Here is a 7,868-nt window from a genome sequence, read left to right as displayed (position 1 = left end):
GCAAAGTAAAAGACGAAGCTCAAGATCGCGCTAAGCCTAAGCTGGTTAACACTTAGTCGTGTGCGAAAGGAAAGGTAAAGCCCAAGATCGCGCTGAACCTAAGCTAGCTAACAGTTAGTCGTGCACATAAAGATAAGTGAAGTTCAAAGAAAATACAAGGGAAGAAACTTATGCAACAAAAGAAGCTCATACAAATTGAGAGTTTACATTCATAGCCAAGTCTTATACAATTCCAAAGTGCGAAGAAAGAAAAACTGTACAGAAGCTAAATTTACAGAGAAAAGAAGGGTTTAAGGAGCAGGGGGGATGAGCTTTCCATCCACCACTTCATGGTAGATGCTGAACTGCGAGAGGTCCAGGTCCGGGAGAACGCATTTGATTTGCTCGAGTGCTAGCTCGAATCCGTCTGTAAGGGCATCAGCACCCACGTTCATCAAATCAGCCTTCTCCACCTCCAGTTCTTGCTTTGAAGCCTCCGCAGCATCCCTCTCAGTGGTGACGGCAGCAAGGGAGGAGGCAGCCTCAGACAGTTTGCCCACCACCTCCTCAAGTCTTTTCTCCCCAGCAGCAGCTGCTTCTTTGGCGGACTTGAGCTCCCCCAATAGCTGAGTGTTCTGTTGGCGCAGGGAGGAAGTCTCGGCCTTAAGCTCCACCACCGTGCAGTCCAAGGAGCTAACAGCTTCCCCCATCAAGATCTCTGTCTTGATGGTCTCTTGGACCTGTGCTAGGTACTCCCTCCTAGCTTTCTCCACCATGCCCCGCATCAACTCCACAGATCCTTGGGCAGCTTCAAAGTCACTTCGCAGTGACTCCTTGTCATGCTCAAGATCCTTCACCCTCTTCTCCAGGGCTAGTTGCTTGCGATGCTGGGTGGAAAACTCCAGAGAGAGCACTACCTGCTTGGCCAGGTGCATATCCACCTCATCACCACTCCACTCGACAAGCTCCCGGTTGCTTATGAGTTGTCGGACCAGGGTGATGACCCTGCTGAAGTTTTCGTGGTTGGCCCCAGAAGTGCTTGGGCGCAAGCTGGAGCCCCCACCTTCAGCAGTGGTGGTGGGGATTGGCAGTGGTGGTGGTGGACCCCCAGCAAGATGAGCAGGTGGACCAGGTGATTGGCCTGCTGGGGGGGAAGATGGCAGTTGGGAAGTTGGAGGCAACTGCTAGCCTGGAGAAGGAAGACTGGAGGGCTCTGAGGCAGGTTGAGCACAGGGAGGTGGGGAAGACCCTTCCTCTACTTCCACCACCTCAATCTCTCCAGGCTGGAGAGATGAGGCCCCCTCAACTGCTGACCTTTTCCTTTGGCGGTGTACCAGAGGAGAGCCTGAGCTCTCCTCTTCAGTTGAAGCAGCAGTAGCAGCAGCGGTTGAAGCGGAAGCCTTCACCAGCCTCTTCATTTTCTTCCCTGGCTCGGGGCCTTCAGCTGGCGCGACCGAGAGTGGAGGGGCTGCGATGGGCTCTATTGTGGAAGAAGAGGAGCCAGTGCCCTTGGCTCCCCTACGTTTGGCAAGCTCCAGCAGGGCCAGCTTCCTGTCTTTCCCCGTCATCGAGTCTGCATACATGGAAAAAGGAAAGCTTAGATGGCCAAGTTATGCAAGTAAACCAAAAAGCACATAAAAACATGCATGAGAAGAGACAAGTATCCTAAGAGGTGCAAGAAGAGCTACCTATATATTTTTTCAGAGCCACCACATCAAATTCATCTTTGATGAGGCGGGCGGAGTTGTACTTGGCCCCCAGGAGCAGCCCACACAGCTCGCGCTCATAGGGGGCCATAGCTTCGAGGTCCCTGGATTTCTTGAACTCGACTCCAGGAACCCAGTAGAGGGGGTACCCCTCGAGCAGGCTTGGACTTTGAGGGGTAGCAGATATCATGTAGAATCTGCCCTTCCAATCTTTGAAGGATTGCTGGTACAGGCCCAGGAGCACCCGTCCAGCAACCCCGTTCAGGCTCACCCAGGACCTGTCCCCAGGGTTCTTCGCTTCGAAGAAGTAAAGGAACATGTCCACGGAGGCGTTGTGCCCGAAATGACTGCAGAGGATTTGAAACGCCCGGATGAAGGCCCAGGCATTTGGATGGAGTTGGCAGGGCGCGACGTTTAACTCCATCATCAGCTCCTTTTCGAAGAAAGTGAAAGGGAGGCGCAGCTTTAGTCTTTTGAAAATGGCGGAGTAGATGAAGACAAAGGGCACCCCATTGGTGGCCCTGTCATCTACGCAGATAGGCATCCCTCGAGGAGGGATGCGGATTTGAATGTTGAAGTCGTTCTCCCTGTCGATGGAGCAAGAAGGCTCATCGGGGTTGCGACTTAGCAGGGACTTGAGATGGCCCTCAGGCAGTAGAGTGGAGGTTTCGGCGAGCAATGCCAGGGGAGCCCATTGGTAGACCCTGGCATTGTCGTGGTAGGAGGTAGCCTTAGGCGGTGGTGGAGCTGGCGCACTCGCGGAAGGCTGTGCACCAGAAGAAGAAGCAATGACGCGCGCAGTTTGTTTCAAGCGAGCCATCGTGAGATAGCTGAAAATGGAGGAAAAACGAAAAGGTCAGAATGAATGGGAGAAGAAGGAATGATGAATTTCAGTGAAAACAGAAAAGGGAAAGGAGACGGAGATGCCCAGATGAAAAGAAGAAGAAGAAGAAGCAGAAGCCAGAGTAAGAACATGAAAAAACCCTAGCGCGGGGTCGAGAGAGGAAAATAGAGAAGATGAATGCATGATGACTAGAATGATAAATGCAATCGGTAAAGATGACCGAAAGGGGGCCAGGAAGAAGAAAAACCATACCTTTGGGTGATCGCAAGAGATTTGGCAGCAGAGAATTTGAAGAAAGATGGGTGCGCAGAAGAAAAGTTCGCAGAGAGTCTGGGAGTTGCATGAAGAAGATGAAGGAACAGTGGAAGGGTGCGCCAATTTGAATAAGAGAAGCGCTAGCGACGCACAACGCTGGCCGTTGATGGCGCCATGTGTCGCGAGATTAAGAGAGGGAGTCCAAACGTTAAAGAAGCAGCACGTGAGGCGGCCCCACTTGCCACGTGGACTGAAGGCACGACCACTTAGTCTCTTCGCTGAGAACGAGTTCTCGACTCGAGACTGGGGGGCTTGTGATCCGATCGGTCATCGGTAGTCGATGACGTCAGCATCAGAGAACCACGTGGACCACTCGCAGGGTGACACATGGACCAGGTGGCAGAGAGGTCAGGGGGACGATCGCCAAGAGAGGTGATCGGTGGTCAGTAACCAAGTGACCACCAACAGATCAGGCGGTAGAGAGGTCGGGGGACGGATCATCCGGGATGGTGATCGGTGGTCAGTAGCCAAGTGGCCACCAACAGATCAGTTCTCAGACTAACGCCTGAAGGCAGAACGCGAGAAACAGATAAACACTGATCAGTCATCGGGGTATTGTCATCGGGGTCTCGTGTTACACGCAGTTAAACTGGGAATGAGGTTCCCAGCGAGAGCGTTACGCATGGACCTCGCATGTGCACACCTCAAGGAATCATGCACGAGAGTGGCCTGAGGGAACTAGTAAACCAGCCAGTGGTTGGTGATTCCCTCAACCCATTACGTGCATGGCATCGTGAAGGGTAAGCTGTATACGCAGAGAGCAACGTTTGGTGAGTGTGCCTAGACCAGCCACACCCGACGTTCTCCCAAGAGTATGCGATCTGCCCAGATAAGAGAAACATCCTACGTTACTCCGCGAGGGCGTAACTTACGCCCACAAAGAGAAGCGCTAGAGCCCTTCCAGTAAGTGACATGTGTGTGGTTAGATGTGAGTTGCAGGCCTCCACGTGTCATCATCTGAGAGGGGTGCGGTCCAGACAAAAGAGCACTCTGTACCACTAAAGGTACAGACAGGCGCAGCCAAGCGCAGACATGCGCAGACTCTCACGCTCCCCTTTGCTGATTCTGAAGGTACGCTTTCTCTGAAAAGCATAACAGGGTTCTGACACATGCTAGAAAAGCATAACAGAATTCTGTTATGCCCAGAAGCAGGGAAAGAGAGATAAAAGAGAGAATCAGAGGGAGAGTGGAGGGAGGAGAAAAAAGAGAGACGAAAAACAGAGTGCAAGAGTTTTTCACACACACATTACTAGTTTCCAGTTTCTGGTGGTTCTGTTGGACTAACTTGATCGTCGGAGTGCAAACGGCCGCTAGAGGCGCCGTCTGTGTGTTTTGCAGGTCACGCTTGGAACACCAAGAGAAGGTCCTGAGGGTGATTCTGCAGAAGGCGCAGTCGCGTAGACAGGGCAGAGAGTGCTATGAAGCGATTCCTCCCCGTTTGAGTTGCCGGCAGGATCACTTTCTTTACCAGAACGACATTGGCCAGCCACTCGGGGTATTGTATTTCCCGGATGTGTCCTGCACTCAACAACTTCTGTGTCTCTTCCTTTACCACGAGGCGCCTCTCTTCGTTAAACTTTCTCCTCCTCTGTCGCACAGGGCGAACCGTGGCGTCCATGCTAAGATGGTGAAATAAAAAATCGGGGTCGATGCCCGGCATATCTGAGGCGGACCACGCAAAAGCGTCTAAGTGGCATGAGATCACTTCCGCCACTTTGTCCTGTTCTTCTTGGCTCAACAAACGCCCCAGCTTGAACGTTTTTGCCGCCAATCTGTCTCTCCACCACATTGGCCGCTGGCTGGTCTCTGTCATCTTCCTTTGGGGGTGTCGCCTTATAGTGCTCTTTAGACAACGCCTCTTCCACGGGCGAAGCGTCGTCATGCCTTTCCTCTGTGCACGCGTCTGGTCTAGGCATCGTCCCTACTAGTGTAGCCTCGACAGGTGTTGATTCCGCAGGCGTCGCCTCATTCAAGGGCTCTACTTCCATTGTTGTGTCCGAACTCGGTGGTCGCTTTAACACCATGAACAAGCCCCTCTTCGTTTTCAAACTGTTTTCATAGCATTTTCGCGCTTCTTCTTGATCTTACTTGATGACAATGACCTTGCCACTGAGGTCCGGCAGCTTCATCTTCATGTGGCGTGTGGAGGCTACTGCTCTCAGCCTATTCAACGCCGGTCTGCCCAACAGGATGTTGTAAGCTAAATTGGCGTTTACAACCAGGTACTGCTCTCAGTACGTGAGGCCGTTCCATCTGTGAATGTCGTCCTCAACTCCAAGTAGCCACGTACATCCACCTGGTTGTCAGCAAACCCGTACAAGCACCCGGTGTAGGGCCTCAAAAGGTCGAGAGACAACCGAAGCTTGTTGAATGTCGACCAGAACATAACATCTGCAGAACTTCCCTGGTCGACTAGAACCCTATGCACCTTTCTTCCAGCTGTGACAACCGAAATGACCACGGGGTCATTGTCGTGTGGGACAACATCTCGTAGGTCCACCCTCGTGAACACGAGGTCTGACTCCCACGGGTCACCCGAGATTGTTTCGTCAATCGAATTTACTCCCCTCGCGTATTTCTTCCGTTGGGATGCGGTGGGTCCCCCTCCAGAAAAACCACCAGAGATGGTGTGAACTTCACCATGGACTGGCATCTCATGCCCTTGATCCTCCGCTGGTGCTGGCAGAGCGACGGTCGTGGCAGGTTCAGCGAGATAGTCCTTCAAGAACCCGCTTTTTACTAACTCATCTAATTGGTAACCCAGCGATAAGCAGTTGCTGATATGGTGACCAAAGGCTTCGTGAAGCTCACACCAAGAGTCCTTGCGAGGCCCCAACACCTTGTCAGACTTCGCTGGTCGCCTCAATCTTTCGGCTATATTGGGTACGGTGATCAGGTGCTTCAACTCTACCACGAAGTCGTACCTTGTTGGTATGGCCCTTGGCCGGACGATTTCCTCCCTCTTGACCTCTGGGTTGGGGCTTTCTCGCCTCGTAGGGGCGTCTCCCTTCCTGATTCTTCCTTACCATTGTGGTCTCGTTGACCCTGACGGGTTGAGCCCGTGTCTGTGCTCTCGGACGAGTGGGTGCGACACTCGTGCGCTTCTCGCACACCACTCCCTCAGAGGCGATATGCTCCATTGCGCGACGCCTTATTTCAGCGAAGGACCTGCGGCGATTGCGAATGATTGATTCGCAAAAGGGGCCAGGGCACACGCCTTTCCTGAACGCGTACACGATCATGGGTTCTTCCGTAGTACCAACTTTTACCACTTGAGCCCCGAAACGGTTGATGTACTCCTTCAATGTCTCGCCCTGATATTGTTTTACATCGAACAGATCGTACGAAACGGGTGGTGGGGCCCTGTTCACTAGGTATTGCTCCCTAAACAACCGCGACAGCTATGAGAAGGATGTGATATGGCCATCTGGAAGGCTGATGAACCAATCCATGGCCATTCCTGTCAGGGTGCTCATGAAAAGCTTGCATCGTACGGCATCGGACCCGCCTACTAGCACCATCTGCGTGTGGAAGGCATTGAGATGTGCTTCGGGATCCTCCATCCCCGTGAAGGTCACCTTGGGCCCTGCGAACGTGTTGGGGATTGTACCGTCCTGGTAGTCGGAAGTGATGACGTGGCACCAAGCTACAGTGTAGGCGTGTTGACAAGGCGCCAGGTTGACAGAAGGGGAGGAAGTCGGGGGGCTCGTGAAGTCGCCAGTTATTAAGTTGGCGTGTTCCAATCTCCAGCATACCAGGCGATCGCCCAGTAGAAGGTGAAGTCACCAGATGTAAACTCAGGCGACCAAGCGATTGGAGATCGCCAGAGCAAGCACATCGCCAGAGATGAAAGTGGTGCAGATTATGAAGGCGGCCGGCGAGACCACAGGGAAGGTGTACGAGAGCACCCTAACTCGCCAGTTCCAGTAGAGATTGCACTCCCAAGTTAGCTATGCACTGGGCAGTACCACGCATAAATAACTTAGCCAAAAAGAGAGTCAGAAGCAGCGCCCAAGTCAAGGAGGCTCCAGATGATGGCACGTGTACGACTGGATGCGAGCCACGTGTCCAGGTCTGTAACTGCCAGGAGAGAGAAAGTGACCAGGTATATAAGAGTTCTCAACGAACTTTCTCAGGTACGCACGTTCAGATTACACTTTTTACGCTTGCGAATTCTAGAGCTTACTGTGAGAGAGAACATTGCACGGTTCCTTGAGATTTCCTGAGTGTTCTTGCTCTTAGTATTTGGTGGTTCGGTCACTGACTTGGGCGTTGGAGTGCGATCGGCCGCAGCGGCGCCGCTCTGTTCTTTTGCAGGTTCTTGAGGTGGATCTTGAAGAAGGACGGAGGTTCGAAGTGGTGCACAAGTCGATCCTTTGACGAGGCAGGTTCCAACGTTCTGGTCAACAGGCAGGATCATCAGGCGCCCACCGTGGGGCCGTGTAAAACCTGTTCCCATCCACAGCGTGAGTTCTTGGAGGTTTTCGTGATTTTCTGTGTGGTTGTGTGCTGGTGCAACCGTAGTTTGCTGTTCGCTTGAGATTTGTTCGGTGTTTTCGCATTTTCCACCGTTCGTTTGGATTTTTGTTCGGTGAAGTGAAGTTTTCTACTGTTTACGTGCGATCTGTTCGGTGGAATTTGAGTTCCCTCGCTCGTTTGGTTATCTGTGGGAGAGGCGGTGGTTTCTGGTGGAGTTGCAGGTTTCTTTGAACGTTCGCGGTGTTCTTGAGTTTTTGCAGAGTTACGCGCAGTTTTCCCGATTGATCGCTGAATCGATCGTAGCTGAAGTAGGTGTTGTTCGCTGCATTCTGTGATTCGCTAAGTTTCATGAGAAAAATGAGAAGCAATCGTTCAAGTCCTGTTGCGCCCGTCGCTGCTGAAGGCGCCGCCGCCATGACCATGGCGCAGATGGCAGAGATGATGCGTTCATTGCAGGCAACTGTGGAAGCCTCGCGCATAGAACAGGCGAGAATGCATGAGGAGGACCTGGTCGCCTCTCGCGCCAGGAATGAGGAGCTTAGCAA

This window comes from Phaseolus vulgaris, chromosome 3 (assembly GCF_000499845.2).
Source record: "Phaseolus vulgaris cultivar G19833 chromosome 3, P. vulgaris v2.0, whole genome shotgun sequence".
NCBI classification, from domain to species: Eukaryota; Viridiplantae; Streptophyta; class Magnoliopsida; order Fabales; family Fabaceae; genus Phaseolus; species Phaseolus vulgaris.
Note: the sequence above shows the minus strand (reverse complement) of the source record.